We start from the raw sequence: 11493 nt of genomic DNA, 5'->3' as shown, positions 1-11493 counted from the left end.
TGGGGTTGGTGAAGATCTTTTTCCATTCAGTAGGCTACCTTTTTGTCTTCTTGACTGTGTTCTTTGCTTTACAGAAGCTTCTCAGTTTCAGGAGGTCCCATTTATTTATTGCTGCTTTTAGTGTCTGTGTTGCTGGGGTTATATTTAGGAAGTAGTCTCTTATGCCTATGCATTGAAGATTACTTCCCACTTTCTCTTATATCAGGTTTAGTGTGCTCAGATTTATATTGAGTTTTTAATCCATTTAGACTTGAGTCTCATGCATGGTGATAAATATGGATCTATTTTCATTCTTCTACAGGTTGATATCCAGTCATGCCCACACCATTTGTTAAAGATGCTTCCTTTTATCCCTTGTATAATTTTAGCTTCTTTGTCAAAAATCAGGTGTTCATAGGTGTGTGGATTGATATCTGGGTCTTGAATTAAATTCCATTTGTCAACGTCTCTGTTTTTATGCCAATACCAAGCTGTTTTCATTACTGTAGCTCTGTAATAGAGCTTAATGTCACTGATGATAATGCCTCCGGAAGTTCCTTTATTGTACAGGATTGTTTTGGCTATCCAGGGTTTCTTGTTTATCCATATGAAATTGAGTATCGTTCTTTCAAGGTCTGTGAAGAACTGTGTTGGGATTTTGATGGGGAGTGCATTGAATCTATAAATTGCTATTGGTAAGATTGTCATTTTTAATATGCTGAGCCTTCCTATCCAAGAGCATGGGAGATCTTTCCATTTTCTGGTATCTTCTTCAATCTTCTTCAATTTCTTTCTTCAAGGACCTAAAGTTCTTGTCAAATAGGTCTTTCACTTCTTTTGTTAGTGTTACCCCAAGATATTTTATGTTATTTGTGTCTATTGTGAAAGGTGATATTTCTCTGATTTCCCTCTCAACTTCTTTATAATTCGTGTATAGAAGGGCTACTGATTTTTTTGAGTTGATCTTGTATCCTGCCACATCACTGAAGGTATTTATCAGCTTTAGGAGTTCTCTGGTAGAGTTTTTGGTGTCACTTATGTATACTCTCATATCATCTGCAAATAACAAAAATTTGACTTTTTCCTTTCCAATGTGAATCCACTTGATCTCTTTTTGTTTTCTTATTGCTATTACTCAAACTTCAAGAACTGTGTTAAAAGATATAAAGAGGACAGACAGTCTTGTCTTGTTACTGATTTTAGTGGAATTGCTTTGAGTTTCCCTTGATTTAATTTGATGTTACCTGTTGGCTTGCTGTACATTGCTTTTATTATATTTAGATGTGATCCTTGTATCCATGATATCTCCAAGACATTCATCATGAAGAGGTTTTGAATTTTGTCAAATGCTTTTTCGTCATCTAATGAAATGATCATTCGGGTTTTTCTTTCAGTTTATTTATATGATGAATTACATTGATAGATTTTCATATGTTGAACCAGCCCTGCATCTCTGGGATAAAGGCTACTTGATCATGATGGATGCTTTTTTTGATGTGTTCTTGAATTTGGTTTGGCAGTATTTTATTGAGAATTTTTGAGTTGATATTCATGAGTGAGATAGGCCTGTAATTCTCTTTCTTGGTTGAGTCTTTGTGTGGTCTTGGTATCAGGGTAACTGTAGCCTCATAAAAAAAAGTTTGACAATGTCTCTTCTGTTTCTATTATGTGGAAAACTTTGAGGAGTACAGGTATTAGCTCCTCTTGGTATTTCTTATAGAATTCTGCACTCAGACCATCCAGTACTTGGCTTTCTTTCTTTCTTCCTTCCTTTCTTTCTTTTTTTTTTTTTTGGTTGGAAGGATTTGTTGACAGCTTCTATTTCCTTGCAGCTTATAGGTCTATTTAAATTGCTCACCTGGTCTTGATTTAATTTTGGTGTATGGTATCTATCTAAAAAATTGTCCATTTCTTTTACATTTTCCAATTTTGTGGAGTACAGGTTTTTGTCGTGAGAAATTCTTTTAATTTTCTCAGTCTCTGTTGTTATGTTTCCCTTTTCATTTCTGGTTTTGTAAATTTTGAATTTCTTTCCACTTTCAATAAGGGCTTGTCAATCTTGTTGATTTTCTCAAAGAACCAGCTCTTTGTTTCATTGATTTTTTTGTATTGCTTTCTTTATTTCTATTTTGTTAATTTCAACCCTCAATTTTATTATTTTCTGTCTTCTATTCCTCCTGGGTACATTGGCTTCTTTTTGTTCTAGAGCTTTCAAGTATGCTGTTAAGTCACTAATGTGAGCTTTCTCTGTTTTCTTTATCTGTTAACTTAGTGCTATGATCTTTCCTCTTAGCAATTCTTTCTTAGTGTCCCACAGGTTTGGGTGTGTTGTGCCTTCATTTTCATTGAATTCAAGGAAGACTTTAATTTATTTTTTTATTTCTTCCTTGACCCAGGGTTGGTTCAGTAGTTGATTGTTCAATTTCCTTGAGTTTGTAGGCTTTCTGAGAGTAGTATTGTTGGTAAATTCTAACTTTAATCCCTGGTCATCCGATAAGACACAGGGGGTTACTTCAATTTTTTTTTTTTGCTTTGTTACTGAGTATGTGGTAAATTTTAGAGAAGGTTCCATGAGGTGCTGAGAAGAAGGTATATTCTTTTGTATTTGGGTGGAATGTTCTCTAGATGTCTGTTAAGTCCATTTTAATCTTTACATCTGTCAGAAAGAATCTATGTCTAGTGTAACTGTAAACCCTGTTCAATGGAGTACTAGACTGAAAAATAAACTCTAAAAGCCTGAAAACACACAGATATTTTTTTACTAATTAAACTAAGCTACAATAGCCTTTTAGACACAAAAACACATTTCAGGCTTTTTATAAAGTGCTGCCTTTCTAATTATTTTTTCATCCTACCTACCAAAGCCCCTATTTCAAATTATCATAACTGATATTTGCTCTTTTTCTTATAATGGAAATACACACGATCCCCAAGTTATGATAATTATTTAGGATTGTTCAACTTCACAACAGTGAAAAAGTAATACATCTATATCCAGCATAAACCGTACCTTCAATTTTTAATTTTGGTGTTTTCTTGAGCTGTAGGTATCTTGTTTCATATTCTTTGAAGATACTAAGCATAAGTCAAGAATAATCTCCAAATAAAAACTCATGGAATGAGAGGTAAGAGTTTGGCAGTCAATGCCTTCTTAAATTTGCCCTCTGGATCTTTTGCCGTTATTTTGACCTATTCTAATCTTTACTCTTTCTGGAATATTTCTATTTTGCTTGAAATTTTCTTGAAATACATAAGTAATTTGAGTATCTTCAATTTTCATGTTTCTAGTCTTGTGCCAGGCATCCCAAGGCCCCTCTCCTGATCCATTTCCTCACCTAGGTTTGTATCCACTCACATAAGGCCATAAGGAGACCAAATTCATTAGTCTTATGACAAGCTTGAGGTTCTCCAAAGAAACATTGGTTGGAATGTTATCAGATCAATAATATATGGTAGGAAGGAAGAAATTGCTGCTGCTGTCCAATCAAGTGGTAGTGTCAAGTTTTCATATTTTATGTAAAGACAGGAAATGATATTTTTTTGTTTTCTTAATATGAGGATTTTCTTCTTGTGGATACACCTTTTAATTTAAAAATTTTGTTTTTCCCCTTTTATTCATGGATTGTATGAAGTAGAGTCTTAAAATGGCTTCAAAATGGTATTTCTTATTCTTGGGCTTCATTAATAATTCCTTGGTGTATTATATATCTGTTCATGAGTTATAAAGAATAGATTTACTATTTTTTTACTTTAATTTAATACCACTTTGGGAAATAGGGAAACTTTGTCTCAACTGTGATATAATGTAGACTGTAGACATGCATTAAGCTCAGTTCATGTCAGTTGGGATCTTAGCAAGTAACAGTTTTCCAGAAATCAAATGTTTTAATAACAGGACTAATTACAGAGATGTGGGCTTGGTTAAGAAAACCAACAAAGGATGTTTGATATACGTGGGTCTTCTATCTATCTGTTATTTTCATTGGTTAACAAAGAGACTGCATTGGCACTTTGATAGGGCAGAAAATTAGGTGGGCAGAGTAGACAGAACAGGATGCTGGGTAGTAGGCAGTGAGGCAGTCACCATGATTCTTCCACCCGAGGCAGATGTAGGCTAGAATATTTCCCAGTAAGCCACCACCTCGTGGTGCTACACACATTATTAGAAATTGGTTAACCAAGATGTGAGAATTAGCCAATAAGTGGCTGAAACTAATGGGCCAGGCAGTGTTTAAATGAATACAATTTGTGTGTTCTTATTTTGAGTGTAAAGCTAGATGTGCGGGAGCTGGGTGAGATGAAAAGCAGGCCTGCTCGCCTCATCTCACTACAGATGTTGAGGCATTTAGATACTTGTGAGAGGAAAGCCATTATTATTACCTTAGGCCTGGAAGGGGCAATGAGAAAATGCTACATTATGGAGTCACAAAATAGACAGATGTGGAAGCTTTATGACAGGAGACACAGTCACAAAGGAACACAGCTATGTCAAGTGAAAAAACACACTAACCTCTGTCTACTAGAATTCTTTTTTCATCATGATTTTGTCCATAAGTATACTCAACCTAAAAGTCAACTGGAAAGGAAATGAGAATATTGCAGTCAAGCTTCCTGAGACACACAACACAATAGACAGAAACAGAGAACATATATACCAGGGTTTCAAAGAGTGAAAAGCCATCCAAAAATCTTTGTTTCTTTCTGAATCCTAGTTATTATGTCAAATAATTACTTAATTATTATAAGCCTCCAACCACAGTAAGAATAATTGACCTAAGCTATCATTACAAGCTTTATAATTACACACAGAGATTTTGCAAACATTTAAATACCAGCTGAATTATTTTGCAGTTAGGTTTCAGAAATGATGCTGGAGTTTTCAAAGTTTAATGTGCTCTTGTATAAAACATTTTCCCAAGCCAGTCTGTGAGACATAGATTTCTGTTTTCAAATGTAAATGAACTAGTGTAGTATGCACCTACACTCACTGACCACTGACATTTTAGCTTCTTTTTAATCTTCAAAAACTAACATAGATTCCCCAAGTGCTCTTGTTAGTGAGGCTGTATTTTTAATACTTCCTCAGAACAGTACAGTTATGTGAAAGATGTGTCATAGTCTGCCTTTGGCTTGAGAAAACATGAGCTGGAGGACATTCCTGTTAGGATTTTTTTCCTAACACAAGCTCTCTGCCGATTCAAAATCCCAATCAAGCCAAATCAAAGCAAGCCAGATTAAAAAATACCCAGGTTTAATGGGATTTCAGCTCTCTCCAGTGGCCCGGAGGGGGAACCAGGAGGCCTTGCTAATGTGACCACTAGGAGAAAGGGAAAGGGATGGATCCTGGGATTTGGAGTCCAGAGCATTCAACTCTCAGGCCTGGGGGCTGGGAGAGATGTGAGGGACTGAAGTCTACGCTCCCAACTTAACAATTCCATCGCCTTTTAAAACAAATTGAGTTCTAGAAATAAGTGCATGGCAAAGGAAACTGACTGTATTATTCAAGTGCCTGTGTGTAAGTTGTAGCTTTAAGCTCCTTCTATGGTTCAGGAGTAAGCAGTTGTCAGGGTTGACCTGCATCCCCACTGGCAGCCTCAGGGTTTTATGTAAATCTTAATCCTACTTGATCTTTTGCCTTAATTGTCACAAATTCTAAACAAGTACATTTCCAATACTTTTAACATAGATAGTGCACCACCATATCATGCCAGGCATTATGTGCAATATTGGAGGATCAAAACTAATGTGTACATAGATTCTCATATCATGTGGTATGTGTGGTTATAATGTATAGGCTATTCAACCCACCTGAGTCAAAGCAAAGCTTCCCAGTGAGTAATGCATTTTTGAAGTTTCATGAATTTTATTTCTGTTGGAGAAATGTAGGTAGGAAAGGTGAACAGGCGAGGGGAACATCACAGCTAAAGTCACAGAGTTATGAATCAGCACAATGAGTGTTGGGAACTATTACCAAACCTTACTAGCAAAGAAGGGAGTAGTAAACGGTTGGCTTAGTGGAAGTCAATAGAACAGCTGGAGTCAAGAGACTTCATAACAGACTTGCTGAAAAGATTCAACAGTACATGTAATGAGAATATTTCAAAGTATATAGGTAAATATTAGAGCAAGTATTAAGTCAAAGTGGAGGATCTACCCCTAGGTATCAGTAGCATCACAAGAGTGTGTAGAAAGCCAGCTATGGGGTATTTTAGTTTTTCATAGTTTTATGAGGATCAAGGTTCAGACGTGATTCATGATCCATTACTCACAGAGCACTGAGTCAGGAATCATATTGGTAATGCAAACAACCCAAATCTGTACATAAAATCAATGTCAATTTTATATGGGTTTTTAATTCTGAAGGAAGAAAAAGAACCCTATCAGTTTACCAGTAACCTAAGAAGATCAGAGAATTGCCAGCACCCTTTTCAATGGCATTGCTTACCCATATCTGTGGGTAGGCATAAAGTTTGGAAAAAATGCTGAGATAATTATATTGCCAATATCTCATCCATAAATAATTCAAATAGTTTTTATAATTCACACTGATAATGATTATCTTTGAAGATTCATTAGAAAAGCAATTTCCTCCCCATTACCAATCCTAGATAATAAGGGCTTTCTGCTGCATTTGCTCTCTGACTCTTTAGTTACAGATTAATATTTGTCCTCCAGAAATAGTGGAGAATCCAAGACTGAGAGCTTTATCCTCACAGAACAACTAAATGTTCATTTTGATAGGAAAATGATATTTTATTGATAAATGGTACTGAGTTATTCAGCAAAGTATGTGGAACAACCCCCCACAAAACTCAATATCTACTTTATATTATAATCAGAAGTTAATTCCAGATAAATTATGAACTTCAGTTAAAAAAATAAAACAGTAAAGAAGATTGAATAAGAGATATGTTTTATTGTCTTGGAAAAAATTTCTAAATTGGATGCAAAAAGCATCAAACAAAAAGGAGAAGGTAAATGAATTTGACCATATTTGTAAATACATTGAGTAATTGTAAGAAGTGCTGTTCCTCCAAAGACAGAATAAGAGTCTGAATGTCTATACATGGAAACTCAGATCTTGAATATTATAAAAAAAATGAAAGTACCCCAATGGAAAACTGGACAAAATAGTTGAATAATTATTCACAAAATAAATCAAGTGACTATTAACCTCATAATCTTCAATGAGTGTGGGAATATAAATAGAATTTTTAATAGCTCTTTTATTGGGATATATTTTTGTTTATCTTGTTAGCAGAATTATATTGTACTTTACAAATGAGTGTTTATACAATCCTTTCTTACCTCTTCTGCAGAATTACTTGAACTCTGCCTCATGTTTCATTGTAGATCTGGATCTGTTTACATCAGTTGCTGGATAAAGGATAAGACCTCTCTGATGACAAATGGGCTAGGCACCAATCTTGTCAGAGGAGATGGCCAGTTCAGGCTGTGTACCCACTATTTCTAGGAGTCTTAGTTGGGGTCATTCTTATAGATTCTTGGGAGTTTCCCTTGTGAGAACTTGACTCTGAAATGTCCCCCTTTCCAGTAGTCTCAGTACACCCCTTATCTGTCTCCTCCAACCTGATTGCTCTTGTTCCCATCCCCACCAGCCTTCAATCCACTCATAATCTTTTCTATTTTCCCTTCCCAGGGAGATCTGAGTGTTCCCCATGAACACTATGCTTACCTTGCCTGTTTGGGGCTGTAGAATATAGTATGGTTATCCTTTATTTTATAGCTAATATCCACTTATGTGGGAGTACATGTCATGTTTGCCTTTCATGGCTCACTCTGGATGATTTTTTTCCACTTTCACCCATTTTTCTTCAAATTTCATTGTGTCCTTGTTTTCAATAGATGAGTCATACTCCATTGTGTAAATGAACTTTAAGTTTTAATCCATTCTTCAGTTGAGGAACATCTAGGTTGTTTCCATATTCTTGCTATGACAAATAAAGCTGCTATGAACATAGTTGAGCAAGTGCCCTTGTGGTATGATTGAGCATCCTTTGGGTGTATGCCCAAGCATGGTACAGCTGAGTCTTGTGGTAGGTTGATTCCCAATTTTCTGAGAAAACTCCACACTGACTTCCAAAGTGGTTATACAAGATTGCACTCCCACCAGCAACGGAGGAGTAGTCTCCTTCCTCCACATCCTCTACAGCATGAGCTGTCACTTGTGGTTTTGATCTTAGCCATTCTGGCAGCTGTAAGATAGAATCTCAAAGTTGTTTTGATGTATAGTTCCCTTAAAGTTAAGGATGTTGAACATCTCCATGACAATTTGTTGTCTATTTGAAATTCTTCTGTTGTGAATTCTTTGTTTAGATCCGTACCCTAATTTTGAAATTGTATTATTTGGTTAGCTGATATCAAGTTTCTTGAGTTCTTTTTATATTTTGGAAATCAGTCTGTTTTTTATATGTGGGGTTGATAAAGATCCTTTGTCATTCTGCAGGCTGCCGTTTGTCTAATTGATGGTGCCCTTTTCCCTCTTAACAGTGGGAACAAGAACTGTCACTGACTCCTTTACAGGCTCTTGGGACCCTATTCCCTATACTGGGTTACCTTGCCCAGACTTAATACATCGGAGGTGTTCAGTCTTACAGTAACTTGATATGCCATGTTTTGTCGATACTCATGGGAAACCTACCCTTTCTTAAACAGAAACAGAAGGAGTGGATTAGGGGCTGCTAACAGAGAGGGTTTTGGGAGAGGGACTGGGAGAAGAGGAGGAAGGGAAATTGTGGCCAGGAAAAAAGAATGAGTATTTAGCATAGTTTGTGTCAAACTTTTTAATGTTGGGTAGAGTTTAGCAGTAAAGCTGAGTTGGGATTTTTATTGAAGGGAAAATTTCAAATTATCAATTTAGTTTTTCTCTATGTAAATCTATGAATATTTTACAATTATTGGGTTGATTATCATTCTAGGAATTTGTCTATTTCATCTGTACTATCTGATTTGCTAATATACAGTAGTTCTCTTTTGCTTTTCCATTAAAAAATTTACACTTCTTCCCCCCTCCGGCTCCCCCACTTACACTCCTCCCTCCCCCTCCCTCCTTAAGAGAGGGTAGGGTACCCTGCCCTGTGGGAAGTCCAAGGCCCTCCCCCTCCATCCAAGTCCTAGGAAGGTATGCATCCAAATACACTAGGATCCCAAAAAGCCAGTACGTGCAGTAGAAACAGGTCCCAGTGCCATTATCGATGGCTTCTCAGTCCAGCCCCATTGGCAGCCACATTGAGAGAGTCCGATTTGATCACATGCTCATTCAGTCCCAGTCCAGCTGGATTTGGTGAGCTCCCATTACATCAGGCACACCGTCTCAGTGGGTGGACCAACCCCTCATGATTGCTCGTGTTCTCCCTCCTTCTGCTCTTCAACTGGACCTTGGGAGCTCAGTCCATTGCTCTGATGAGGGTCTCTGTCTCTATCTCCATCCGTTGCCAGATGAAGATTCTATGGTGATATTCGAGATAATCATCAGTGTGATAGTGGGGCAAGGCCAGTTTAGGCACCCTCTCCTCTGCTGCCCAAGGACCTAGCTGGGGACATCCCCGTGGACAGCTGGGATCCCCTCTAGAGCCAAGTCTCTTGTCAACCCTAAAATGGCTCCCTTAATGTAGATATGTTCTTCCCTGCTCCTATATCTGCCCTTCTTCCATCTCCGCCCTCCCAATCCCCCAAGCTCTCCCCAGTCTTTCCCTTCTCCCTTCTCTCTCTTCTCTTCCCCCTACCACACCTCACCCCTACACCCACCACTATGCTCCCAACTTTTGCCTGGTGATCTTGTTTGCTTCCAATTTCCAGGAGGATCTATATATTTTTTGGGGGGTTCACCTTGTTATTTGACTTTGCTAGGCTTGTAAATATGCTATGCATATCATGAACATTCATTAAATCTCTTACAGGGTAAACTCAAGATCTCTCATTCTACAGACCCTTGATTCAACACTCCACGTACTCTGAAATACTATTGTTTTTCTTCTGTTTACTAAATAAATCTTTTCTTACATGGTCTGTGTCTCTTGGCTGAATGCTTTCCTTCAAGAAGATGAGAGCAAAGGGTAGCTCCTTCCTGGTAACATACAGAGCACATCTACCACATTTTCCTATTCACTGTTGAACTGAGAGGTTAGTTTACTTTAATAACATAACTTATATTGTGATAAATAATGTAGCTATCCATCTCTTTATGAGCATTATAATAGTAAATTTCTTGGTAATTACTTGACCACAAATCATAAGTACAGTTATTTTGGTTATATACTTTCAAATCTCTTCAGCATGGTTCTATCATATAGTTTATTATTTGGACATAAGAATGATGTGGATATCTCTCTGTATGGTGTAAATATGTTTTATTATCATTAATTAATAAAGAAGCTGGTTTGTCTAATACTTAGGCAAAATAGATTCACGCAGGAAATCCAAACAGAGATACAGAGAGAAAAAGAAGGTAGAGTTGGGTGGGTGGGGGAGCTGTCAGCTGCCAGAGAAGCAAGATATGAGATAAAGACATGAGTCTCATCATAAAATGTAGACTAATAGAAGTAGTTAATTTATATTTAGAACTAGCCAGTAAGAAACCTGAGCCATCAGCCAAACAGTTTGTAATTAAAATTAAGACTTGGAATGTTTGTTTGATAATTGGTAGGCAAGAGAGAAACCTCCAGTTACATAAGAATTTAACAGCTCTTTATATCTTCACCAATACCTGACATCATCTAGGTGTCTAAATTTTGTTACTTTAGTAGCTTAATTTGCATTTTTATTGCAATGTGCAACTATTTGTATAGAATGTATCTCTTACATAACTCTTTATAATTTCATAAGATTAAGAACCTTTCCTTGTTTTACCCACAGTTCTATTTGTACTATTTGGTAAAAGCCTGACACATAGTAAATATTCCATAAGAGGGTTTTTTTTGTATAAAAGTGTTTTCCAATTTACAGTGGGGTTAAATCCAGATAAGCCCATCATAAATCAAATTATCAGTAAATAGAACATGCATTTTATGTACTTACACTACCGTGTGTCCTACACAGCATCCTGTGGAGTGTCAGTAGTTTCCTCTGGTGGTCATGGCTGAGTAGGAGCCACAGCTTAATATTGTTGTCCATCATCTCACCACCAATTCAGGGAAAGATCCAAACTTAAAATCCAAATCACCGAATACATAGCATTTTCACACTATCATAAAGTTGTAAAATGGTAAGTAAAACCATTGTAATTTGAAAACTTAGATGTGTATAAGAGCACTTTAGCTCTGAATGTGGAACTTTAGGAATGAATTATAGGGTCTGTGACCATTTTTGTAACTTGATTGCATAGTTCTTGGTGTGAACTTTATATATGACTGTTGAAATACGAGCGGCTGGGCTGCGTCCCCAGCACCCGGCCGCCTGTACGGCTAGCTTTATACCCGAAATAATTACACGGAAACTGTATTCTTTTAATCACTGCCTGACCCATTAGTTCCAGCCTCTTATTGGCTAGCTCTT

Source organism: Microtus ochrogaster, chromosome X (assembly GCF_000317375.1).
Source record: "Microtus ochrogaster isolate Prairie Vole_2 chromosome X, MicOch1.0, whole genome shotgun sequence".
Classification (NCBI taxonomy): Eukaryota; Metazoa; Chordata; class Mammalia; order Rodentia; family Cricetidae; genus Microtus; species Microtus ochrogaster.
The sequence above is the reverse complement of the archived record's forward strand: the minus strand, read 5'-3'. Positions refer to the sequence as shown.